General features: G+C 38.9%; 2 long non-coding RNA genes across 9 annotated transcripts; one reads left to right on the top strand and one right to left on the bottom strand.

The window, feature by feature from the left end:
- Positions 1-223: 223 nt before the first annotated feature.
- LOC135299678 (uncharacterized) lies at positions 224-26265 on the bottom strand. 8 transcript variants are annotated; one of them, XR_010361622.1, is made up of 8 exons: positions 26088-26226; positions 18944-19035; positions 17845-17956; positions 16581-16745; positions 13623-13760; positions 10525-10703; positions 8173-8323; positions 224-916 (listed from the first exon to the last, which is right to left on the bottom strand). It is a non-coding gene; the product is annotated as an uncharacterized LOC135299678 (long non-coding RNA). The 8 variants fall into 8 exon arrangements; XR_010361624.1 differs by lacking the exons at positions 224-916; positions 8173-8323; positions 10525-10703; positions 13623-13760 and adding an exon at positions 13889-15621 and having other exon boundaries at positions 16638-16703; positions 26088-26264; XR_010361621.1 differs by lacking the exons at positions 224-916; positions 8173-8323; positions 10525-10703; positions 13623-13760 and adding an exon at positions 13891-15621 and having other exon boundaries at positions 16581-16703; positions 26088-26265.
- LOC135299680 (uncharacterized) lies at positions 20050-23124 on the top strand. The gene is made up of 2 exons (XR_010361628.1): positions 20050-20167; positions 22253-23124. It is a non-coding gene; the product is annotated as an uncharacterized LOC135299680 (long non-coding RNA).

The raw sequence follows: 26265 nt of genomic DNA, 5'->3' as shown, positions 1-26265 counted from the left end.
GAGGGTGACACCATTCTCAATGAATTTATTATTGAGTTTATTTAATTGAGAATCAAGTTCAGTGGGGTACCATGAGGAAGCTCTTGGACAGCCATTGGCTCTGGGGCAGCCAACCTTAGAGCTAAATAAAAGTAAAACAACGCCATTAAATCAATTAAGAAATTTTATTTATGGCAGCAATGATTTAAACCTTATGACAAGTTGAACAGTAGAAAGGCTTTAAACATTTCTGAACAACCTACGGATTAAACTCTGAACAGCCCACAGCAGCAGGGGATTCAACTTCTAACCTCATGGCAGACAGGCTGAAAGATGATTTAAACTTTTGGAAGAGGAAGAAAGGAAGAAAAGAAGATAAGAAAATAGAAATAAAAATAACCGATCTGGGTCAGCACCCTGGGGCCCAACACCATCCCAGGTCTGGTTCCTGTAATGACAGAAGCACTCCTAGCCCCTCAGTTGTGCTATTTTTTCTCACAAAAGCACATTTTGATATCCTCAGACTTCTCAGGAGGGGTTGGGGGGTCTGTCTCCAACTTGTTTTTAGAGTCAGTTACCTGAGATAAGAAAGTTGGTCTCAGAAAATCGATGTCCTGCCTCCACAAGACCCTGTTTTCAAACCACACTTTGTTGTGTTGGCACGACAACATTCCTGTTCTCTTCTGCTGAGTGTTTGAGACATTGACTCTTTCAGGTTTACATCAACTCTTTCAGCTTTTTGCTCTCCCACAGCCATCATTCTTATTTAATGTTCTTTTCGTTAAGGATGTAGAAACACTCCATCTGAATTCTGTCCTCCTAGTGCTATTGGATCTTCCCATTAGACTTACATTGTAAGAAGGATTTTTCTTCTTGAAGGAAGATATACATAATAATAATCACATCTTGCTTTTTCAGTTCTGACTTATGTTTTTGGCTGTTGAGACAAGAAAACAGCAGAAATATCCTCATAAAACTTTAGCCATACATTTTTTTTCCCATGTCAAATTTGTATAGATTTCACTGTCTATCTACTGTAGAAAACAGCAGAAATATTCTCATAAAACTTTAGTTTTACTCCCAGGTCAAATTTGTATAAAGACTTCACTGTCTATTTTCTGTCATCTTGCTTTCTTTCCTCTGGGGAATGTAATCAATATGAATCAATATAATCTCAGAAAGATTAGTTTAGCTGTCTTGTTGTTCTCAGTAGTAAAGATTGGTACAGATTATTTATTTTTCTGTGACAACATTTTTGGAGTTAAGGGCAAGCAAAATACAAAAATTATTCAAACAGTGAAATGCTCATCACCTTCTTCTAATTCAGCTGATTGTATGCCAACCTGAAATAAGAACTCCCCCCAGAAAAACTTTTCAGGTAGAAGAATCAGGGCTTGGAAAACTGCTGGAAAGGACTCCGTCAACATCCTTATAAACTTCAACAACTCCATAGTATGGAGAAAGAAATGTAGGCAGGACTGAGTCATGGCATTGTGTTCTTTGGCTCCAAAGAGGAAAAGTGCTGTGTAATCCATTCATTTAGTGTGCAGACTGGGGGAGAAGTGTCAAGTGTGCTTGTTTGCAATACTAATATGACAAATTAAGTCATTTGCAGCATTTTGGCAGAACTCTCAGGCTAAGCAGAGAGCCTGAGCATGTGCTCACCTTTGGTAAATTTACTGTCATGCAGCTAAAGAGTTAAGCACATGCTTGAGGTTTGGCATAAACGGAATTATAGAACCAGCACATGACTACCCATCCTACTCCCAGCACTGATGAACCAGGAGGGATCACAGCTTATTTGATGACTTGCAGAGTTCATTTTCTGCTTACAAAGTTCACAGCACAGCACTCACTCCACAGCACATATGGTCACCTGTCCTGCGGTTTTCCATAAAGTTTTGTCTAGTTGTGAATTTCCATTCAACTTGCCTTCCTTTCAGCTTTTGGGGGCATTTTCTAACATTCTTAGTACTATCACAATCTCAGCCCATCCCACGAACATTAATTCAAGGCTTCATAAATTTATTAAAGGGGTTTTATGATGGTCTGGTACTTACAGAACTTTGAATTGGATGTGTCTTTCATACCCTTTTATTTTCATATAATTTTTTTTCTAGTGAGCTGTGGCTACCAGTAGTGCCTAAACTTCATCTAAAAAATGTAGTCCCTGGATCAAGTATTCAGTCTCAGCAGGAGGCACTTCATTAAACTGATTGGCTCTCTTCCCTTCATCAAACCATGATTGATCCCACTGGCTTTATGTGCCCAAGAATGGGAAAAAATTACATATTTTGTAGGGAGTGGTGTGATTCAGATGCTCAGAAAGGAAATTCTGATTGAAATCCACACTGTCAGACATTCTGTAATGTTTGTTCAGACCAGTGGCTTTCTACTACATAATTTGATGACAACACAAAATCCAAGGGGTGAGACACAGCACCCTGAGTACCTCATTAAAGGGCCAAAGTTACAGACTTTTCTGCTCACTTAACTCTGATGCTAAAACCTGAATTCTTTCCTGGCTCTTTTTCAGCAAAAATGGTGAGTCTCCCACCATAAAATCAAGTAATCTTGTGGGCAGGGCAGAACAGCTTGAACCTATTCACACTAATCCAGAAATCAACCCAGGTCTTGTAAAAAGGAATTGTGCAAACCTTGGGTGACAGAACTGACTTCATTTTAATAACTGTGAGTGCTCATTAGCTCAGTTCTCTGCTCCATCTGATCCTAGGCAGAAACTGCAGAGCTGGTCACAGAATCTAAGCTTGAGTGTAAATTAAGTGAACAGAGGTGACAGAGTTTGAATGCCTAATATGGACTACCATGGAGTTTGCCCATAAAATTAAAACCTGATTGCAATTTTTATTTTTTAATACATTTCTACTTCTTTTTTTTTTTTTTTTCAGTCCCTAACTGTGATCACAGTGGCTGGTTTCACTCAATTTTCAGCAACGGTGAGTGTCTCAGAAGTCACCAAAACCAAAGAAACCCAGTAAAGGGAAGGCTTAAGATCAAACTGGTAGGTTTACACCCTAAGATAATTTAGTGAACTAGTGAATAAAGGAAAAGACAGAAATCCACAGTAAAGCAGGTTACATTAGTTTTGAGGCTTACAGGACTACTGAGTTATTGTGATGCCTCAGTTAGAGGTCTCTAATGAGCTTCCTCTCTAATTGGATTGCTCACATCATGACTAATTAAGGAGGGCAGGAGCTGAAGCCCAAATCACACTTTGGGTACAGGGATCTCCTCCTTATACATTAAAGTCTCAATTTCTGTCCCTTTTCTGATGACATCAGCCAGTACTCCTGTTAATACATAGAAGAAAATTAATGAGTGATGCTCTTTTACTGAAGATATTATGTGTATTGAGATCACTTTAAGTCTTTAGTCTCCTTTAATTTTCAATCTGAAGTTCACAGGAGCCAATGGAAAATAAAGGTAGAAAAAATTTTAATGTTTCTCTCTGAAAAATATTCTATTTTCAATTATTTTTGATTTTAAACTGTGACTGAAAAAGTTCTTTCCCCTGAAAATAGATTTTTAAAAATCCATTTCAGGATTATTTTTATTGCAAATAAAAATTTTTCTTCCCAGACGCTTCTTTTGAAGAATATTGTTGGAGATTTTGGTGGTTTTGTTTTGGTGTTTGTTTTTTTGGGGGGTTTTTTGTGGGTTTAGGTTTTGTGTGATTTTAATTTTTTTGGGTTTGTCTGTTTGTTTGCTTGGGGTTTTTTATCAACAAAATTAAGGCAGGAGATCTTTTTGGACTGCCATATATTTTGCTAGCAGTGTGCTTTCCATCAGAAACCAAATCCCATGCCAAGTTCCCAGTCGGATCTCGGAGAAATCTTTCTGTGGGAGTTGGAGCCATGCTAGCAATATATAAAGGAGGCAGTGATGTTACACAGTTGGACAAAGCTTTATCACAGGAAAAATGAGCCTGTAGGACATGGTTTTCTGTCTGTGTGATGTCAGGAGTGTCTCTGACTGGAATCAGCACTCAGGAGAGCTCAGAGTAGAGAAAGTCTCACACAGTTTGTCCCCATGTCTGTGTCCTGCAAAGTCCTGTCGCGTTTATTCTGCACCACCTCCTCCCATCAAAGACATTAAATAATTTCTCTTTTTAGTGAAAATGGTAATAACTGTTTCAGCATAGGCATGTTTAAATGGACTTGCCAGAGAATGTCACCAAAATGTGAGTCCTTTCCAAATTCCCATTTCAGAAATCTGCTATAGATAATGAAAGCTCTTGGACAGTATAAATGACTTCATAGTGTTAATTGAAAAATAGTTTTTATAGTGACATGCAGATGAAAGCATGGGTAAAAGGCTGCTGAAAATAATATAACTGTAAGGGGACAAAATTAAAAGGGTTTTTGCTTGAAATTTAGTCTCTTGTTTGATTTCTTTTGTTTGGTAATACAAAAATCATCAGGAGAGCATTCAACACTTTAGAAGTAGAAGCTTTCACAGTTTTCTTCTGAAAACTCTGCAATTTGGTTCAAAATACATAGTATATTTAAAACCACAAGCTAGCCAAAGTATAAAACACGCACTCTGAATTTCAGTCTGATCACTGTTCTATGAGACACTTTTTAGAAAAATTTCCAGTGTTGGTTTAGAAATATAATGGCAGGACCAGGGAAATTGCTTTGTCCACTGTGATTTCCCCTACACCAAAACTCTGCATAGGCTGCCCAGTATGGGGAATCTACCCAGTATGGTATGTGAGTTCATAATTGGAAAATAAATATTTAATATCAGGCAATTATCATAACAGAAATTCTTAATTTTGCTACATATGAGAGTATTATTTTGGGTGCATTTAAAAGATTTGAAGTACCTGAAAAGAGTCAGATAATCAAAGTCCCAGTTTTCCTTTTTTCAGGCCCTTCCTGGCAGGATATTTAGCAATGTACAACTCTAAGCACACGCTCTCCTGGAACCTCAGGCTGCTAAAACTGTATGGTCTTGGTTTTTTACCAGTCTGTACTTAAACCACTGAGGAATGCTCTATCACACAGAAAGTGGGGAGGAAACACTGGCTGCTGTAACAAGCATTTAGAATACCTGTAAAAACCTTTCACAAACTGCGCTGCTGCTTTTTCCTAAGGATGCTGCACCAGATTCAGTTTTCCCTGTGCTCCTCTGGAGCAGTTTGGGATCTGCCTTGGTTTTCTGGGACCTGATGTGTCTCTGCAGGAAGGCATCACCTTTCAGGCCATGACACCTTGTGTGCTCAGGGCCTGGTGGGAGCAGCAGCAGCAGCTCCCCCCTGCAGGCTCCTCACCCTGCAAAGCCAGCAGGAAGGTCCCGAGGCTCAGCAGCTCCTGCAGTGCTGAAATCTGCCCATCTCTTCCCAGCTTCCAGGGGTGAACATGCCCAGTCACTATGGGAGGGTCTCCACAAGCCTCTGGGTGCTCCAGTCAGGGGCACAGAGCTGTAAGAAACTGCCTGACCTCCTTAACACATCTCTTGGTGCAAAAAACTTCATCAAGTACAGCACAATCCATGAGTACAGTGAGCACTTCCTTAAAATCAAGCTGATTCTCATTCTGATTATTTCCTTTTTTTAAAACCATTTCTAGAACTTCCCTCCTCCATGTATTGCAAACCCTTTCCTACAGACCAGATTGTGTCTGTGGACAGTCCTACCAGGATGTGTGAACTCTCACCTTCACTTTTAGCCCTCACCTTCTCCTCCTGGAGGAAAAAAGGACATTGTTGGCACTTACAGCAAACAATTCTAAGACACTGCTTTAAAGGACAGTTTGAGTAAAGTTGTTTGGTCATAAAACCACATAATTTGACTGCATTTATTCCTAATGGGTAAACATGTAAGTGAGAAAATCACTGACTCAAAAATCAATGGGCTCAGAATGATAAAATCCGTGTCAGAAATTTAATTGTCTAGGGGCACACAAGAGAGGAAAGACCATATACATAAATACAAGACTAAAATGACATACATAAATGAACCCACAACTCCACATATACGTGATTCTGTGCAATTAGTGGCAAAGAGGGTGGGAAAACAGAATGTCTGATTTTTAACTGCAGGTTGAATGAACCTGCAAGACACCCCAGGGATTTAATAGCAGTGTGTGATCAGCAACACATCAGAAATATTGGTACAAATCAGTGTCAACAGCATGGCTAGTGCAGAGGGAAGACACATTACAAAGACATCAGGTAAATAAGGTACCTGTAGCTGCAAGCACTGCTCAGTCTTCTGGGACTGAAATCCCCTGACTAAACATGCACAGTATCATTTTTAGGGCCATATCAGCAGCAGGATTATGGCAGTGACTGTGACAGGCTTAGGGAGATTAGAAAGATAGAGCAGACAGAAAACTAGGTGCCTTGCTGACCCCTTCAGGTAATAGGTTGAAACCTTGAAATGAAATTTAGCTAAAACTGTTCTGTTAATGCTGTTGTAGGAGCCATAAATATGCTGAAAGCAATTCATAAGTTCCCAGTTTCCAAGCTCAGAACAGAGTGCTGTGCTAAAGAAGCCCAGCTCCTTCTCTCCCTAAAAGCCAGAATGTCTTGCAAAAGCCCAAAGCACACATTTGACAGTATAATTTCATGGGATCCCAGCAATTCTGAGTCTAGAATCTCAGTGAGCTTTCCTAGAGTCTATTTTTTTTTTATCCCTGAGAAATATGTCTAATTTATATCCCAAGCTGCTGTTTTATTGTCATTTAAACTGTAAATCAGAAAATATTAAATCTGCCCCTATAAAATCTGTTCTCATCCTTACTCATCAACAGACCCACTTTCTACTAACACAAGCCAGCCTTCAATAATAAAGAAATTTCTCAAGATAACTTTTCAGAGAGGTGATCTTTGGATTTGTGATCAAAAGCTTCACTAACACACTCCTCCAGCATTTATGGAACATCTCCAGTGCACACCCAGGCCTTTATGAGCATTGCTTCCTTTAGTAGTAGACCTGAAGGAAAGAGCACTTCCATATCTGGATTTTGATACTTTTTTTATACATCTAAGGATGAGCTTAGCATTTCAGTTGCATTTTTAAAAAAGTAGTTTCAGTTCACACAGAGAGATTTTCCCACCACAATCCACACATCCATCTCCAAATTAGCATTTTTCAAGTGGTTAATGGTAGTTGATGCATAGTTGTTGTTATGGGGATCCTGGGTATGGTTGTGATCAGAGCAGGACAATCAATTATTTCTTTTCCTACACCTGTTCCAGAATCACTGGTTCTGTCAGAACAGAAGATAGGTCTGGTCTTATTTTGTGGGGTTTATTTAAGTTTTTTTTTTAGATTATTTAAGTATTTTTCCTTGCATGGATTTTTTTTCTCCAAGGGCAAAGGGACACTGCTCAGACTTTCTTCTATTACAGCTTGTAAAAATCAAAATAAATAAATCATAGGCTTCTTTCATCTTTAATTTCTGTTCTTTGCCCATTTACAGTTCTTGGTGACATGATGGATGCTATCACTGTTGGAAAATGGCAAGGAAAACTTATGCTTCTGTTTAGCTGCTTGGATATCTCATTAAACTCAAGAGAATTGTGACAAAACACTGATTTCTTGACAAGGAAACTTTTTTATGTGCTAGTCTTGTTGAAACTCTCATTTATAAAATATCCATAAATCTGAGTAAAGCCAGGAGTTTCTCCTGGGATGTCTCTGACTGAAAACTGCACTGTCAGCACACCCAGATTTGCACCTCTTACATCTCTGATCTCTCATGTGTACCCTAATTATGACACAGAAGAAAGAGTCTGATTTGAACCTTGGATGGGAAAAGATAGAGAGGGAACCATTCATAAATATCACATATCAAGATGTCCTTTTCTCATTTCTATGCCAAGAAGTAAAAAAACCCAAACCCCAAACTGTTTGAACTTCCTTACTGTGTTGGAAAACCATTGTGAGTGACCTTGACCTTGACTTAAGAAGCAGGGATCCCTCAGAGACAATCTCTTCAGCCATTCCTTCCCCACATATTGGCAAGACTGCAAAAACTTGATTTAAGTTTGTCTTGTGAATTCAGAGCGACTCAAGTTAATACTTTTTATACTAGCAAGATAAGCTCTGCCTGTAGATGATTCTGGATATACAAGTTTATAAGAAAAAAAGAAAATAATCATGGTTCCCCCCACCCCCAACTTTGTAAACACTGGAGTTTATAAGAAAAAAAAATACTTTACCAGTAAGAATAAATATCCATGTGGCAATTTGCAGTCAATGCCTAATGCTCAAAACCAGCAGAAGGAAAGATTGTTTGAGAAAAGTAATTTTCCAAGTTCACCAATGTGAATAAGCAAGTTACTACTGTTTTCAATCAGGGTGAATATGAACCTGTCAAAATAACAAAGTGGCAAATAAGGAAGGCAAAACAATAAAATGGCTAAAGCTTCACAGCCTTCACCTGTTTGTTTTGTTTTGTTTTTTTTTTCCCTGAGAAAGTTGAAGGAATGGAAAAAAAATGCAAATAAAATGCAGCTCTGCTGTGGGCTAGGAGTGAGTGAGGCATTAAAATAAGACCTTTCTTAGCAGTCTGGCTGCACCAGAACTTGTGCCTTGATGTCTGTTGTCTGTGATACCTCCTGGTCTGATTTCTGTCGCAGAGGCTACAGGAAAACTGGATATGACACAGCAGATTTGGAATGTGAGACGTTCACATTAAAGCAGTAAAAGTGAAGATGTAAATGCCATTGTATTTGCAGGGAAATGCCCTGACGAAGGCAGGAATGAGGAATCTGACTCCATGTTCTCAGAAGGCTAATTTATTATTTTATGATACTATATTATATTAAAGAATGCTATATTATACTAGAGAATACAGAAAGGACCCTTACTCAATGCTAAAAAAAATAATAATGAAAGCTCGTGGCTCTTTCCAGAGTCCAACACAGCTTGGCCCTGATTGGCCAAAGAGTGAAAACAACTCACAGCAGAATCCAATGAAACAATCACCTGTGGGTAAACAATCTCCAAACACATTCCACATGAGCCCAACACAGGAGAAGCAAATGAGATAAGAATTGTTTTCCTTTTTCTCTGAGGCTTCTCAGCTTCCCCAGAGAAAAGGGATTTTTTCAGGGAATGTAAATGCTACAGACATGGTGGTGCTTTAATGCAGGTTAAACGAGCTCTGTAAAAATGAAGTGCTTAACAAGGAGGCTTTGTTATGCATCGTTCTGAGCAGCACAAGGAGCTGCTGCTCAGTCTAGAAACCTGCTAGGGGCATACAGACCTGCCTGTGCTCCTTCATGGCTTGTGTTTGCATGTTATATATCTCCTTGGCCTTGGAAGTAAACTGTGCAAGACATAAATCTCACCATGAAAATGAAAAAAAAAAAAAAAACAGCTATTTTCAAACTTTCATCAGCTGTCTCAGCAGCTTGTAAAAGATATCAAACATGCAGCTTGCTGATGGTGCTGCGTTCTGATGGCACAGAGCTGGCAGGGTCAGTCCTGCTTTCTGCAACATAAACATTTGAATCTGTATCTTTTCCCCATTTTCGTCAGAGAACTGTTCCACACAATCCAGGATTTTCAGTAAAAACACAGGTGGGCATGCAGGTGTTTGTGTTCATGCAGCTCTGTGTGTTTGCAGCTGTTGCATCAAGGTTTTTGGGGGTTTTTTTGGGTTTGGTTTTGGGTTTTTTTTGCCTATAGGAACAGAAATCCCTACTTATTTGGGAAAATAAAGAAGCCAAGCTGCACAGTCCTGCCTTCTGGTTTGATTACATGCTTCATAAAGTGGGAAGTTATTAAATAAGAAAATTATTAAATAAGAAAGAAATAAGAATTTTATTTCTATTAAATATGAAAACAGCATCCCTGTTCTGGTTGTCTGATCCTCTGAGGTCTCCAGAGCTATACTCTGCTTTTTTCACCTCCTGCCCCACCAGCAGTGACCACTCTGCTCCAGACTTCAGCACCACACAGAGTGGACTCCTCTGTACCTCTTCTCCCCCCTCAATCTCTTTGGTGGTCTCAGGATAAACATTATTCAACAAAATGGACAATGAAAGTTTGTATCTCCTCAAGACAAGAGGAAAATTAAATAATGACGCAAAATAAAGGATTGATTAAATTATCCTGAGTTTTTCAATGCACAACACCATGGCTTTCATAATTGAAAGGTAGTATGGGAAACTTCAGAGCAGGTGGGATGTCCTAAAGCATCTCTAATGTACTAGAAACTTTGCATTTACATGCAATTCTTAGAATTTTCTGTTTGTACCATACGAAAGCATCCAGAATTAAGGTAAAAATATGTGCACAATTTAATAAATTTGCATCAGTAGAAGTTATCTGAACAAGGACAAAACAACTTTTTTTTTTGACACTGGCATTTGAAAGCTGATATTTTGACATTGCCACCAACTCCAGCAACATTTCAACTTCAACTGGCAAATTAATACAAAATTGAAGAGATTAAATAATCTAAAAATGAAACACTTGAAGTAACATATCACTTTGGTGACTGCAAATATTCTCAGTAACATTGGTATTTTCACTTGTGGCAGTACCCATTTCCTCCTTCTTACTCCCAGAATTTATTCCAGTTATAGCCAGATCTTGTCCACATCTCTTCTTACTGCTGCTCATTTTTTAGCAGTATGAAGGAGTGAGAAGCATCTTTTTCACCCAGGTCTAGAATGAATTATGACCATTTTTACATTTGAAAATTAGGGTGCTTCCTCTTACTTCCAATTTCAGAGCCTGCCTGTAAGAAAACATATGAGAAAAAAAAGCATATAAATTAAAAGTTTTCAGGCAAATTAATTAGCATGGTTCCATAAATTATACTAATGTTTGGGCTTTAGCTTTTTAAAGCCATTGTCTCTTATTGTTTTTTTAGATAAATGGTCAGTAGATAATTATCTTTATTTGTTAAAAAAAGCTCTTTTGTGCTCGAGAAATTGTTCTACCCTAAGATGAATGGGCAATTCAGAATCACATTAATATACTCACTCTGGTAAAGTTTCAGACTGGGTTAAGGAGGGTATCAGGGTGGAGAGTCAGAAGTTTTTTGAGTGAGAGAAACTCAATAAAATTTCAACCTACAGAAGTATGCCACAAAAATATGACTGATTTGCAATCTGATCCCAGAGCAAAGCACATAACTGCAGTTCTCTGAACTGAAAATACAAGCTGCTTCTATTTTACTGGGCATTTATGATGTAGAAGGAACCATCAAAGATGCTACAAAATAGAGTCTGGAACGTTTAAGTCATATAAGCCACAGACACAACTGCAAGAAAGTGACTTCTATGGTGTTTTGGAAGATATATTTTATCTTTTTCATAACATACTGAAATTATAGTTTGTCCTTTCCCTGCACCCTTGGATATGTTGCTACATTTTATATTTTCATGGCTGGGACTTAAAAAAAAAGGAAAAAAAAACAAAAAGCAAACAAATCTCTTAATAAAATAAGATCATTTCATTGCTGATAAATACCTTTCAAGTTTTTCTAGGTATTTTATTAAACAGAAACTTGTGCAAAATTCTTACAGAATCCTAGTTCTTACGGGTATATTGTCTTTGTGCAAATTTCATGCAAATTTCTACTCAAAAACTTAATTCTCATATTTCCTGATACCAGCTCACCTCTTTCAGTAAAAAAAAAAAAAAAAAAAAGTGAGATTAACATTTTTATCTTTCATTACTATCACTAGCAAATAATAGACCCAGTTCAGGCACATAGTTAGAGGCAAATTTTGCCCTAGAGAATATGCCATCTGTTCAGGAAAGTCTGACAAAGCATAGGAGGAATGGGGAATTGATCTCCTGGTTTTGTTAGAAAAGACATAAAAGGGTAAAAGTTGCTCCTAAAGGAAATGAAGGGCAAAGAAAGAAATGTATTTCCTACACTGTCTTCCAGAAGCAAAATATAAAATATTCTCTCTACCGCTCTTGATATGAGGGATGATGGTACAAGGAATATTTATCCTGATGATGATGGTAATGTTTTAAAATTAATTTTTAATTAAGTTTTAAAAATACAATTACAAATTTTGACCTCTGGGGTTAAAGGTAGAATGGATGAAGGGGATGACACTTTGGAACAGATTTTATCTAAAGATATAAGTCAATCTCAGCTAGGGGGGCGAACTGACTAAATTCCATAAAGTGACAGAATTAGCAGCTATGATCATCAGATTTTCAAAAATCTGGGACACTGGCTATTGATCAGCAGGCACATACTGCTCCTTACAAAATGGAAGAAAAAGGAATTCACCAAGTATAGACCAATTAAGCTGACCTCAATAATATGTTAGGGATGTAGAATACATTTTCAAATGAAAAATTAGTGAAAGACATGAAGCTAAAAGGATTGTGGGATAAAAAGAAACTTGAATTTACCAAGTTTAGACCAAGCCAAACTAACTGAGTCTGTTTTTATTCCTGTAACAGAAACTATATTCTGCAAACAGGCAGTGCTCTGGCTCTCATCTCTTTGGACTTGAGGAAAGCATTTCATGTAATGAGCCACATGGAGAATTTTCACCAAAACAGAGTGAGATGGAATTGCTAAAAACCTGCCAGGTCCAAAAGATCCCCTTAAAAGGCATATGGGAATTGATTGTATGGTAGGAAAACCTTCCTGCCTGGAAGCACTCTTCAGATGCACTTTTTGAGGATCAGCACTGGGACCAATTTTACTTGGTATTTTCATCAGTGACCCTGACACAAAAATAAAGTAGGAAACTGATCACTTGGTTTGGCAGTAAGTAAGGATGTGCTGTCAATAAAATGAGGAGAAAAATGTCAGACAGGAAGAAACAGACCTGCTCAAATTATTGCTAAATCCTGAGAGGTTATTAATGGGACGTGATAGAAGATGAGAAGAACAGGAAACTATAAAAACATTGATATAATCCTACTTTTTTTTTTTTTTAACTGTTGAGATAAGGCATTATTCATTATGCTATATGTAACTGTGGTGAAGTGCCAATAAGCACACAACATTCAGTTATGGTCAGGTTATTTGTGAAAAAAGAGGCAGCATAACTGCAACAGAAGCAAGAAGAGGATAATTGGGAAGACAAGATTTACTGTCCCACAGGGATTTGGAGAAATATTTGCTATACCACTGTTCTACCAAAATGAAGATAAAGAGAAGACAGGATTGCCCTTTGCAAGTGATCTGACAAAAGTGATCTTTCCTTAGGGAAGGACAGATAGGAGGTGACACATGAGAAAATGTTGAAGTAAACCATAGAATCATAGAATGTTAAGGGCTTGGAATGGAACTTAAGGATCATCTAGTTCCATGGGAAGGGACACTTTGCACTCAAGCAGGTTGTTCAAGGCTTCATCCACCCTTGCTCTAACTGGGGCATCCACAACCTCCCTGAATGACCTGTTCCACTGTACTACCACCCTCAGAGAAACAATTTTTTTCGTAATATCTAATCTAAATTTTGTCTCTTCCAATTTGTACCCATTACTCTTTGTTTTGTGATTTAAATGACCCTAAGAAATCTAGGCTGGAGATTAGGAGAACACTTCCAAGGATGTGAAGTGAGATTATGAGGTGGTTTCTCAGAAGCAGTGGAAGGATTTTAACTCTGTCTGTGAAGGAAGGAGAGGGAATCTCTCTCCCTTTGAAAGACAACAGGATAAGTCATGCACCTACCCTGTGACTGGAACAGCACACCTGGCACACCAGCAGGGCTGGCCCAGGCATGGACAGGAAAAGAAGGGAGCTGTGGTCAGTGCAGGACAAGATCCCCACCCATTCCATGTGTACCAGGGGAGATGTCATCCTCTGCTCCTGTGGTACAAAAAGGGGCTGGGGAGGGAAAGTTGAAAAATTCAAATGTAGCTTTGAGAAACCATCTCTGCTGGCACTCAAGAGAGGGAATTCTCAGAGATCCTGCCCTGTCCTCTGATTGTGGTCCTCTGCAGGAGAGACCACTCAGAGTCCAGTTCACTCAGCCAGGGACTTCCCACAGCTTACAACTATCTAAACCATTACTTTTTGCACTAAATTCTTGCTCATTTGGCTGGATTGGGCACATTTCACTCCAAGTGGATCCAGTGAAGATCAGGCCAGGCCAGATTTAAACTTTGGTGACTGCTTCTGAAAACACAGGCACTGATTTCCTGAATGAGACCTTAAATGGGAACAGGCTGTTTAAGTTGAATCCTCTCACAGGAAATCAGCTTATTACTATCAAGAAACATTTTTTTTTCTCAGCACTATTTTATTGGATTTTTTTAAACCAATCACAAGAAAACAGCAATGCCCCAAAATAAAGAGCTCTGTGAAAATGGCTGTGCCAAATGCTTCTCTGACACATTTAACACCTCTCTAATAATGTTTTTTATAATTGTTTCAGAATGAAAATGTACACCATAACAACCTGAAAATGGCTCATGCATATTCATACCTTCCATGTGTTAACTGCTGGGGAATGTTCTCAGATTGCTTCACTTTATAAATTGTTACTTATTTACCACGCCAGTTGGCGACTCTGGGGTGGCATATGTGAAACGAATTTGCAGTTTCTATTACAGCTAGTTGCAATTTTCCAATGAAGCGCTTTTTAAATTAAGAGGAGAAACAACAGAAAAATAGGAATCACCCCGACCCATTAATCTGGAAGGCAATGCTTTGTAGAACAGTGTTTGTTCAGATGATCTGACAAAACATGGACAAGGTTTTACAAGGAGCATTTTCCAAATATGCAGGAAGATCACAAGGGTGATTTTTGGGTGTTCCAGAACAGCTCCCCCATGAGAGTAGATCCCACTTGGCTCTAATCTGGCAAAATCCCTGAAACTGAGTCTGGGAATTTCACCTCTTGTCAAAGGTCACCCTCTGGCTCCATAGCAGTAACCTCCTGGCAACTGTCTCTTGCTTTACTCTCAAACCTCCCAAAATCTGAGTTACTGGGTCAGCAGCCAAGACTTTGCAGCTCTGGCTGCAAATACAATATGCAAAACTGATAAAGATATATACATCTCATTAGAGAAAATAAAGTCTTCTGGAAAGTCCACAGTAATTTCCTTCTTTCAAAAGCAGATCTGGTTGGGAAAACCTTTCTTCTTTTTCATCCATGAATAAAAATATTTTGCCTCAGCTTTACCATATTTATTTTGTCCAGAAATAATTTAAAATCATTCAAGTTTCCCCAAAGTGGACTCTGAATTTGAAACACTATCATAAAACAAGTGAGGCTGCTGCAATTTTTTTAAGAGCCTGAAAATCTGAAATATGAAAGAATCAGATTCCTTGGTTCCCTCTTTGGCCAGGTATTATAGAACTGATTTCATAGCAGGAAAGGCAAATTCTTTTGAGGATCCAAACCCCTTTGAAAACAATGGGAAAACTACCACATTTCAAACAAGACCCTCTATTAGCAAAGCTGGTTTTATATCTATGTGTACACAGACAGAGATCAAGAGAAAAACTGTGCACAGAATTTAATGGGATGGACTATGGAGTAGGTGGTGTTTAAAGTGTCTCCTGTGCAGTCTCTAAATGTGCTGTGTCTCTTCCTGTGCAGAATATTCAGCACATAAAAATAAACTTTCTTCCCTTTTTTGTTCAGATGTTTGCAGGTCACCTTTCCACTTGCTGGGAGAACTGAAACTTTCTTTTTTTCTCCAGTCATGTTCCATCTATCACACTGTACATCGAGAGAGGCGGGAGCAGATGTGTCAGACACAGAAAATGAGAGACAGAACAAAGAGAAATAGGCCCCTGAAGGAAAGAAAGAGAGAGGTTCCGAAAGCAGAAACAAGAAGTGAGAGAGATAAGGGACCCTAAAATAGACATAAATCAACAGAAAATCAAGTCCCTCGAAAGAAAAGATAAAAAATCCTCCTAAAGAGAGAAAGGCAGCAAGGGACATCTGTCCATCAGAAGGACATACATATCTCCAAGAATTTTAATATCATTCCAGCCACAAGATTAAAATTTATCTGTATCATTAATGAACATGTCACTAATCAGCCATTTCAAGTGCAATGTTTAACACAGATTACAGGATGAACAGACTCTCTTCCAGCTCATCAGCCCTGTGGTTTTATACCCACCTGGGAAAAGAGAAAGAAATAATCAATATGAGATGCATAAAGACCTAGTAAAAGTTGATTGGAACAACAAGTTTTGGTTGCTAGATAATATTTGATTTACTGTCTAAAAAGCATTTTAGCACAGCCCTTCAGATATTCTGCAGTCCTCTGCAATTCATCTATGATAGATTGCAAGGTTTCCCATAAAATGACAAGGAGCAATTGAATGAATCCAAACTCAGCTGAATCGGTCATCTAAGGCTGCTGGAAGTGAAAAGAGCAAAGGGATGATGATAATGCACTAAAACTGTTGCCTTTTTTATTCAACCAGATATCCAAGATAATCCGTTGTTTAACCACCTGCAGAGCTGAAGTTCAAAAGTGGAGTAAGCTTTGGGAGACTGCTGTTCCTTTTATTCAGAACCCATTCCAGCTGAAGACTGTCACCAAAGTTTGGCAGGTCCCTGAGATAGGTAAATGTGCTCCTTCCTCTCCTTTTACCTTGTTTTTTCACCCAGACTTAACTTTCTCATGGTTATTTTGGGGCTGATTTTTTTGCACTCACCCACACCTTTTGATTAGATGGCTATTCCCAAAATAGAGATGGAGGATGGCAAAGGGAAATGACCTGGATATCCTTAACTTTAGATCATATCTAAAGTCAGCTTGTTAAATGGCAGATGACATAGGACACCTGAAGGATGAAAATGCGTCATTAGGCAGTGCTGAGGAACCGCTGCAAGTAAAAAAAGCAAACATATTTTAAAACAAGAAAAACTGGACCTTTATATTTTCACGTTTGTTTTTTTAACTCAAGCTTTTTTCTTTGAAAGGTATCTTCTTGTTGTGCATGTTACATTGCAAAATATATACTTGACAGAGGTTGGGGCTTGGACACAGAAGCTACAGAGTTGTTGAAATGATTGAAAGAATGGCTCAAGCAATGGTTGGCAGCATTGACAGGCATCTCTAAGCAAACTTGTATTTGCTAAATGTCAGTTCTCAGCACATTATAAGCCATAATGAAATAACTGAATAAAACAATGAAAGAATTAATCATGAAATTGAAGTTAGTTATTTATTTATTTATCAGTACTGGAAAATTCCTGAATGTCCTTGAAAGAATATAAACTTGGACCTTAGATTGTCTCTGATGTTACATCCAGGCTTTGGTAGAGGAAGGAGAAGGGAGAATAAAGGTCACTTTCAACCTGCTTCTTATTCATAGCATTCAGCTTGAAGACCTGGCAGACCTGGCTAAGATGGGTTGTTAAATGGATTGGCCTAGGGCAAGAAAATGAAAGTGTACTCTAAAAGTTTTGGGAACTTGGATCAGGGATTATTCCATCTGTTTAATGGCAGGACAGACACAATGTGGTTGATGAATGGTGGGAGTGCTTTTCATCACTGTGGTGTTAATGACATAATGAAGGTCTTTTAAGAGTGCAAAATGTGGTATTCTATAAATCTGCTCCTATACATTTAGCTTCATTTATCAATTATTAAGGGGATTTTCACCTCCTGTTCTAGAAATTGCTGCAGAGTTACTGCATTGATTTAGGAAAGCTTTTAGCTGCTTTGATGTCTGTTATATTTTACCATATTGGTGAGCAGGGTTTATTTCATCACATATTCTTTTTAAAAGGTTTCAATATTGATAAAATCTGGGCAGATAGGTATGTAATAAATTTTCTTATTTTAATAGGATTATTTCAGAGAACAAAGTACGAGAAAAATACTTGTACTAGACTTATATTTGATTGTCAGTTTAACCCTTTTGAGGATATAACTTCTTGCAATCTGTTTAGCAGACAAGAGTGAGAGAAGACCCTTACCCCCACATCCTTCAAAAAAGATTTCTACTTGTTCCATCTTTAGGCTGTTAAAAGCAATTTGTTCAGAATTTTAGCAATCTGGAGAATCTTAATCCTTTGCAATTAATCCTTCCTAAAATAAAAATAAGTAACAGAGATGGGTTATTTCCTAATCATTGATGATTATTTTTCCCTTTTCTTGATCTTGCTTTTTAATTCCCACTTTCATTTATTTAATCTTTCATTTTCCTTTCTTCTTTCAGCATTTCCTAGGCAATACTTAATAATAGATTCACCAGTCTGAAATGTGCTACAAAGGATAGACTATATTTGGACGCTAAAAGAAAATATGAAAAATGGTTGTACTACTTTTTATAACCAGATGAAAAGAATGTGATGCAGTTGCTGACACAGTTGCCTGGTGCTATTAGGGAGACTCTTGAGTGCCTTTCAAGAGACACCTGCTCTCCAGCTGTGAAGGGGCTCAGGAGCCCTGTGGGTCCTCTTTTAGCCTTGACAGCCCAATCCTGGGGTTTTGGATAATTTAGGGCATCTCAAATAGCACTGGGAAGAAGAGAACTCAGCTCAAAGGTGGGATTTTATTCTGAATTAGAAGCAAAACATAAATATTTAGGAAATGGGCTTCATGTCCCTTCTCTCATCAGTTAGTAGAGACTTGTAAGATTCAGGAACTCTGGAGTCCAAGGAGGTGCTTAGGTGATGAAATGTGCATTTCCACTCGGGGTAAGAGGAACCTCTAAATCTTCATTAATTCTATTCTGTGAATATCACTGGCAATAAAAGGAGCTTAGACACCCACCTTTTGATGTAGGGACTGACATTTCAGTGACTACAATCTTGAGCTGAGTATCAGTCACAATTTCCCACAGATTATAGCAAGGTATGAACTATTTAAGCACCAGTGTAGATAACAAATTTAAGTTCTTATTTCTATAGAATTTGGACCAAGGTAATTCCAGTGACTTTCCTGTCTCATCTGTGCTGTCCTCACCACAAGCAAAGAGACAAGAAGGCACCCAGATAACCGTGGACTAACACTGAGAGTGTCACTTTCTTGAATAAATTACAATGCCACATTTTGCACCATTGATTGAATTACATTATGTCCTACTTGGAGACCAAAGTGCATCAACTGGTTGTCCTCAGGAAGTCAGCTCTTCTGTTCCTCAGGTATGTATGGTCTTGCCTCACCTATCATCCAAACAGAATATTTTGTCTTGTAGTATATAATAAAGAGAATATTGTTCCTTGTTTCCTTCATCTTTTTAACATTCAAATGAATAAATGAATGCAAGACTTACTTAGTAACCAGCAGACACTGACATTTTGAGCAACCCATTTTTAGAATTAAGGTAAAGTCTAACTGGGCATAAAGAAATATTTCAAGCTGCAAAACTTATTTTGTGTTCTTTTCTCACAAAATGCCAAGGAACAAGAAAATAAATCTAGAATATAAATGTACAGCTATCTCCTCTCTTATGCTCATTACACCCTTTTTTCTTCAGACTATGTTAAGTCTCCTCATAAAATGAGAAATAGATCTTCTCTTTATGACTCTCAAACTTGATATGATCAAATCTACAGCTTTTCTCCTCCTAGAGGAGTCTCACTGAACACAACAGAAAGCATGTCAGGTTACACTAGGAAAAGCAAACAAACATACAAACACTTCCCCAGGCCACTTTGTCACTTTACAAAAAATTAATTATTTTAAAAAACTGAAAAACTTGCATCATGAACTTAAATAGATGCAAGTATTTAAAAGAAAAACTGATTAAAAAGAGATTTCAGATCATATACTATGGAAGCAGGATGGAAGTGGTAACACAGTCCAACATATCATGGAAAGTGCAAAGGTAAGAAAACTGGAAATCACGAAAAGCCAGAAAAGGATATAGAAAAGGAAAGGGAAAGGGCAGGAAAGGGATCTTAAGCACAACTGAGGCGCTTAACCTTAAGAACTCCAATCTAAAGCCTGACATTCTTCAGGCACATCATAACTTCCCTAGAACCACCTGCATCTCCTTCCAGATTTGAGTAAATCCAAATCAGACTTCTGTATGCACCCAACTGGATTTAGAGTGCCTTGAAATAACTGATCCAACCACTGCAAAGCTCAGAATTTTAAAGATATGGTCAGAGAGAGAGAGAGAGAGAGAGAGAGAGAGAGAGAGCTTTGTCTTACATGTGATATTTCTTTAGGTAGGACAACTGTGAGTTCAAAGGCCACAGCTCTGTCTATTGGGTTGGGATCATGGAGCATGTGTTTCCCTGGTGCCCAGGGTCAGTCAGTCCATCCCAGGGTCTGTCAGCCCATCCTAAGGTCAGTCAGTCCATGTCAGGGTCCATCTGTCAATGCCAGGAGCAGTCCCACTGCCCTTTGTGGAGCTGTTCCCTGAAGGGCTGGGGTGACAGCAGGGCCTATCATCCTCATCAATGTCACCTCATGGCATGCAATGACATTCCTTTGGGAGAACCTGGCCTGTCCTCCCCATCCTGATTTTCTGCTAGCCACCCCAGACCCGCCTAGGGATCCCCCATTGCTGTGTCCTTCCCCTGGGATGGGAGCAGAGCCGGGCCTAGGCCGGACAGAGCCTCAGCCATGCTGGGGTCAGGGCCCGGCCGTGTCAACCCCGGGATCTGCCAGTGTCACCTCCTGGGGATCCTCCAGTGTCACCTCCCGGGGATCCTCCAGGGTCATCCCTGGGCTCCAGCTGAGTGGGACAATGGGGCTGAAGGGACTGGGGAGCTGCTGAAGGAGTGCAAAGGCTGAGGGACGAGAAAGACAAGGAGCATGTCCAGAGAAGGGAACAGAGCTGAGGAAGGGTCTGGAGCACCAGGAGTGGCTGAGGGAGCTGGGGGGACTCAGAGAAAATGAAGTTCAGCGGGGACCTTCTGGCTCTCCACAACTCCCTGACAGCAGGGTGCAGCCAGGGGTTTGGGCTCTGCTCCCAGGGAACAAGGGACTGGACAAGAGGAAACAGACTCAAGTTGCGCCAGGGAGGTTTAAGTTGTATATTAGGGAAAATTACTTCACTGAGAAGGTGGCCAAGCATTGTAACAGGCTGCCTGGGGTAGTAGAACCATCCCTGTAAGCATTCACAAACCATTTGGATGAGGCATTTGGAGACATGGTTTAGTGCTGGGTTAATGGTTGGAGTTGACGATCTTAGACATCTTTTCCAACAGTATCAATTCCATGATCCTATAGCATATTCCTATGAGAGATGGAAGAGGAAGCTCAATAGCTTTCTCAGCCTCAGAGACACTCAACACAAACTACTTCCAGGAAGATCCTAATCAAAAAGGACCTTTCTTGTTCAAAATGTGCCTCTGTGTCAAAAAAATTCTAATATTGTCTGTTCAGATGAAAATCCCAAGGTGCACAATTCTGCACAGAACACAGCAGGCAAAAATCCAAGCATATGTACAGAAAGCACATTAAGATGAGAGTGCTGAACAAAAGTCTGCTCCAACTCAGTAATGCACAATCATCACTTTAAAACAGTTTTTAAGTCATACCTTTTACAGTCTTTCAGACGTAGCTATTGCTGTGTACATGCAAAACAAATAGAGCAGAAAAAATAAGGAAGAAAGTAATCTTTACAAAAAAAACATTCTGTTTTAGTCTAGTTTTCTAACAACTACTTAGTGGAGCAAAGGCGGAGTTCAGTTCCCAATTCTGACATTTTCTACAATGCCCCCTTTTAATCTAAAATTCAGCAGCAGTATTTATGATTGAAAAATCTGAGTGTGGGTCAGGCACTGTAATCACACAGCTGAGCTAATAGTTTTGCTGCATAAAAAAGGTTGTGGGTAATGTATTAAAGAGTCATTCTGGGTTTGGAATAAGAAGTCAGATGAGATCATTCAAATCAAATCATAGCAAAAAATCCATTATCAACTAATACAGAACTTTCTAGGCTTCAAATATTTTCCTGTAGTACATTTCCTTATTGAGTTCTTGAAGCTTTCACATCTCAATCTCTCCCACAAATAGAAGCCATCTGATTTTGTCATTTCGGTCTCTTTGAGACCACTGTCAGTCAATCCTGTGGCACACAGGATTCAGGCCCCAAAATGGACATACCACCATGATGGAAAAGTTATTTTCATAATATTGCCAACGGACTGGCAGAGAGGCAAGCTGCAATGCAGAGAGAAGTTCCAATGTGATTTTCGGTTGACATTTGCAATTGGGTTCATATGCCTTGGGTGAGTTTCATACAAACAATTAGATTTTTAAAATATTATCTGAAATGAGTCTGGAAATCTCTTGTTCCCTGTTGCTAATTGAGATGGAACAAGACCAATCATTCAGTTCTTGTGTCCAGAGCAATTCTGTACATAGGCCACAGCAGTGTGAGCCTCCATGAAATGTATCTTGATGTGCTAATTTTCTTGACAGAGTTTGGAAACCCAAAAATGGCACCACTGAGAACTACAGCCTTCAAAGGGCTTAAGTGAACCAGTAAATCTGCTGCCCAGAGACAACTCATCCTTGCCCTGTTTATCACAGATGAACACATCCTGCAGCACAAGTAGGAAGAGGAAGACTGAAGTCAGTAAATCACTTGGAAAATCTCTGAGTGGGGTATGTGGCACAGCTCCCTCTTTAGCAAATGCCAACGGGTCTAACATTCATTTTGTCCAATCCCCCAATGTATTAATTGCTCTCTTAGTGAAGACACTGCTGGCAATCCCAGTACAAATGCAGAAGAGTGAAAAAGAAGTGCCTAAATAATCAGTTTGCACAGTGAATTATTTAGGAAAGGTGTGACCTCATGATTCTCATTCTGGATTACAGTTTCAGTGCTCCAACCCAGGTAAATAGGATACCTTGGTAAGGCTCTATCTACAGAAGGACAAGAGGATTTACTGGTGTGGGACAAGCAGTGGAACTCATTTTTCTTCCAAGATTTTCCTGATAAACATTCAGCCTTTCATTATAAAGCCTGAATTTTCCTACAAAACTTTTTTCTATACTTCTGGACTGAAAAATCCAAAAATTACTGGATGATCGGGTGCCTTAGAATATGGATTGCTGTTATAAAAGACTCAGGTATAAGAGAGTGAATGTGGAAATTTTGACTCATATTACTAAAAAGATACTATGGGTAGTATAGAACATAAAGAGTTGGTTGAGATAACCAAATGTCACTGTACAGAGAAAAGTTTTTAAGAAACTTCCTGTAGTTACTATATGGCATAAGGTGATTGTGCAGCAAACATTTAAAAAAAATACTCCAGGCTAATAAAAATAAACAAAAAATAAGAACATGTGGTATCTTCTCAGTGAACCCAGATACCTACTGGGAGAAAACAAGTAGAGTCATTAGAATTATTTGTTCATCATTATTACTTATAAGGAGGTTCATCAATGTATGTCTATATATTTAGGCCCTGTGGTTTTAGTGCTTGAAAACAGCTGCAAAATTCAGCTGAGTTTTGCAACAGACCCTGGAAAAAATCAGCCCCTGGCAGTAGAACTAGCTGTTTCTAAGAGAAGTTCAAAGAAGTAGTCATTAAGGAAAATGTCAGTTCTAAATTTATTTTCCCTGTTTCTTTCCTCTTTGTCATCTGCTATGAATTGGTCCCCAATGGCTTTGCCATTTTAATTTCATCTGGACACAGATGTGATCATCTGTGAGCAAGTCTTTCAGAGACTGCCTTGTAAAAAACTTCTTCCCATTCAGGACTAGGAAAGAAAAACTGTAATTCCAGGATTTATGTGGTTTTCTATCAGGATGAGTGTTTTCTTTATAAAAAGATTTGCAGCACATTCAGGCAAATACGGTGACTTATAAACATCTGAGTAGGTTGCTGGTATGGAAGAACACTGGTATTCACAAATATCAGAAGGAGGAAGTCACCACCTGAGTTTACATTGGTCTCAAGACATCTCAGTTCATGCTGTTTAACTGCGTGAACTTTTATGTAATGATACCCAAACTACAGCTGGTTAATTCCTTCCATTCAGTACAACCTAAAGTCCTCCTTTAATTATTAAACACCCTCAGAAATGCAGTTCTTAGTCTCTTTATCTCTAATGAGGCCAATACGTCACTTTTCTGTCTGAAAGATTTTTTGCACACCTGCAGGGTGACATAAACTTCTAAATCTTGCTTCATTCAGCATGATTCCCACAGACTGGGTCTGTTTTCTAAGGACTTCATGTAGCTCAGGGCACCAGAAGAAACAAAGAATGTCTGTCAGTGCAATGGCAGCAGTCAAACACTTTCTACTCTTCCTGATCCTGCAGCTGTCTGCAAGCAGGAAATCCAAAACTTTAATCATTAACAATGGAAGACAGAGATCACACTGCCAAATTAAATGTATTCCTCTATTTATTCAGGTCTCTGAACAAATATAGACATATATTTACATTCTCTGTATTAATATGTATTGATAAACACATTTGACTGTTGTATGGCATCTAAATTTGTGTTTATCCAAGCACTACAGAAAATTAGCTAATCAGGGCTCATCTGTCCTGTACTGAGAAATATTTTTACAATTCCCAAGGAGCTTTGAACAATAACCCAGATCAGCAAAACCACAAAGCTCAAGAGCCCCTTTGCTTTGGGATGTTCCCACCTGAAATTTCATCCAAATGTTCTCAGTGTTTAAAATTTACCACATTCAAACTCCAGATTAGATCCAAGCATGCCTAAATTTAGATCTCTTCCATTCCTGTTTATAATTTGCATTTTAGAGAAAGGTAACAAAATAAGACATAGTGCAATCATGACAAATAACTACATGTGTAATTATAGGTGACATTAAAATCAATTTTAGTAGTATAGCTTCTGATTTTGCTGTGATTTACATAGTGTCAATCATCAGGCTGGCTATTGATCCATCACATCAGTAAAGCAGATGGTGTAGACTCATTTTTTACTCACAGGATGAAGTTCCTGAGAGACTCACTTCATATGTGTTTTACCAAGTGAACAGACAAAATAAGTCACTGAACAGAACAGGACTGAGTTAAAATCCAGAAGTTTCAGGTATTTGTTTCAGGCTACTCAAAAGATTGATGCAACCCACCAAGCTGAGCTTCCTCACACAACTAACAGAGTTTAATACAGGGTTTAGAGCTTGTATGTAAATATTTTGCAGTCCTCTTAGTAAGGCTGAATATCGAAGTTACTGTTAAAGAACAGTAACAGTTTTATGGGAACAGTCTGTTAAGATGCAAAAATGATTTGCAAAGGTTGTCCTCAGCTCCTCATGCATTTCTAAAGCAACAAGCTGAAAAGGTTTGATAATCATGAAACCACATTAAATGTTCTATGAGATAAGTCAAATACTTTTCAGAAATTCTAATAAATTCTTTTCATAATTTATTAGCATATTCTACCCTGTGGATCTCATTTTTACCTATTAGAGAACTTGTCTAAGATCAGACAAAAGAACTTTTCTGTTCTACTGACATGCTGAGTGGAATTCATTATTAAACACTGTACTAGGTTAATCTGATTCAGGAAAAAAAATAAGAGATGCTTTTTTAAAGATAACTGAAATTAGATAACAGGAGGGAAAAGCCTACCAGAAGAAAACAGAACCTTGTGAATTTTTGGGGTTTTTTTCCCCAAAACTTTTCCTTTGAGGACAGTGCAGAATTGTTTAATTGAACTGTCCAATTGTTAGACTTGAACTATGTAGCATGCAATGCCCAATACATTTCTTAATTTTCCTTAAGAAAATCAAAAAGCCAGATGGAGCTAGTTTCAGAAAAGACCTTTGCAGTGCAAGTCTGGCATTTAAGGTTAAGAACATCATTCCAGATCCCGACATTCTTCAGGTACACAATAACATACCCAGAAATCCTCCCTAGAACCACCTGCAATTCTTTCCAGAGTTGAGTAAATCCAAATCAGACTTCAGTAAGAACCCAACTGGAATTATAGAATCCATTGAAATAGCTGACCCAACCACAGCAAAGATCAAAGTTTTAGAGATGTGGTCAGAGTGAGATTGCATGTAATGTTTCTTTAGGTGAGGCAACCATCTGTTCAAAGGCCACAGCTCTGTCCACTGGGCTGGGATCTTGGAGTTTGTATATCCCTGGTGCCCAGGGTCAGTCAGTCCATCCCAGGGTCAGTCAGTCAGTGCCAGGGCCACTCTTGGGGCTGGGGACAGAGGGACTCAGGGCTCCTGGGGTTGCCAGGTGCTCAGAGAGGCTTTGAGGATGTGCCGGTGCCCAGGGTTTTATGGCACACTCTTGCAGGAATGCACACCTTTGGTGTCTCTTGGTGTCTTAGGTGTCTCTTGTCCTTTCATGGAGCACAGCCCAGCCAGGGGATCACCATCAGGGTGTCTTGGGCTGCCCACTTTGTCAAGAGAGCCCCAGGGACTCCTGCCCAGGGTGTTGTACTTGGGGTGATGATGTTGAGAACTCGCTGAGAAGGGGTGGGG

The sequence above is a fragment of the Passer domesticus genome, chromosome 4 (assembly GCF_036417665.1).
Source record: "Passer domesticus isolate bPasDom1 chromosome 4, bPasDom1.hap1, whole genome shotgun sequence".
Taxonomy (NCBI): Eukaryota; Metazoa; Chordata; class Aves; order Passeriformes; family Passeridae; genus Passer; species Passer domesticus.
This window is presented reverse-complemented; position numbering and strand designations above follow the sequence as displayed.